This window comes from Bison bison, unplaced genomic scaffold (genome assembly GCF_000754665.1).
Source record: "Bison bison bison isolate TAMUID 2011002044 unplaced genomic scaffold, Bison_UMD1.0 scf7180017845452, whole genome shotgun sequence".
In the NCBI taxonomy this organism is placed as follows: Eukaryota; Metazoa; Chordata; class Mammalia; order Artiodactyla; family Bovidae; genus Bison; species Bison bison.
Genome location: NW_011476025.1, coordinates 1 through 1,443, shown reverse-complemented (window position 1 = coordinate 1,443; position 1,443 = coordinate 1).

The following is a 1,443-nucleotide window of genomic DNA, read 5'->3' as shown; positions in this document are numbered from 1 at the left end:
ATATACTGGAAGGAACTGGAGCCCCAGCATCACAGAGTAGAGCTGAGAAGAGCTGTGGAGTTGAGACTTCAGTTTTAAGACCAGTGCGCTAGAGCAGGTGACATCCCTTCCCCATCATATCCACTGGAAATGCAGATTTCTTCTGTGAATTTCTGATCCATACACAATGCACCCACTGCTCTTGCATTGTCACTTTACTCATGTAAAGGACTTCATGATTCATTTTTGTTCAAACTCCGTGATCTCCAGCTAGAAGACACACAGATTGCAAGGTCCTCAACCAGATCCCTGACTCCACACTCACACTGCACTCTGCCATCTGGCTGGTATCCAGTCTGAGTTTCATGTGTGACAAAGACACTTGTGATTTTCCTGTGTTCAGGGCCTAGAACTGTTTTCTGTTCAAACTCATGAACTAGGTCATGACCTGCTCTAGTTTTCAGGGCTTTAAAAATCTGTCTTGATGGTGATGCCTTCCCAAGATGCATGCTGCAATTATATACCCAACTGCCTATTTCACAGTTGGTACCTACTGAGCACACAGTACGCTGAAATCAAAAGCATTTTGACTGCAGGTTTTTCAGCAACTTACCCATATGATTTGACATTTTGAAAAAGTTAATGAAACTCTCCAATGAAAAACTGACTACATAAAAAAATGAATGTGTAATAGATGATCCTTGGTTAACACACATGAGAGGAAAAAGGAATTTGTAAGTTGAGATTGGTTATTTAAGGTAGTTACTGGGTCATAATTTGTCAAATATGGCATTCCCTCAGTGAAGAGAGATATATACAAAGTAGCAATTTTGAAAACATTACAGATGATTTTGCTTCCATTAAAGCCAGGAACTTAAAAGTACTGTTGTGGCATAAGGAAAATATTTCAACTTGATGTGAGTTTAAGACATATATTTTAAAAGATTTTTCAGACAATTAACATTACAGGAGAAATTTACCTTTTATATTAATATTGAATGAAATAATTTTCTCTTTCCCTTGGGGCTCCTTTAAGTCTCAGTCTTGTCCCCAAGTCTTCCTTCCCACTGGAGGGTCCCAATATCGAGTAGATTTCTGTCAGGATTGTAGACGCCTTTCCTGTTGTCCCTGAATTAGTCCCTTTCCCCAGAAACAGTCCTGAATCTGAAAACATAACACAACATGCTCTGTTTTTCAGCCATCTGCTGCTGCTGCTAAATCGCTTCAGCCCTGTCCGACTCTTCGCGACCCGAAGGACTGCAGCCTACCAGGCTCCTCCGTCCATGGGATTTTCAAGGCAAGAATACTAGAGTGGGTTGCCACTGGATTTCCAGCCATCAATCGCAGCATAAACCGGCACCGGAGTGTTAAATCGCTCTGAGTAAAGTCTCCTCCCAGGAAGGGGAGGGTGGATACAAGGGCAGGTGCAGAAATTAAAGGTTCTGAGAGAAGCGGAGGCAAAGC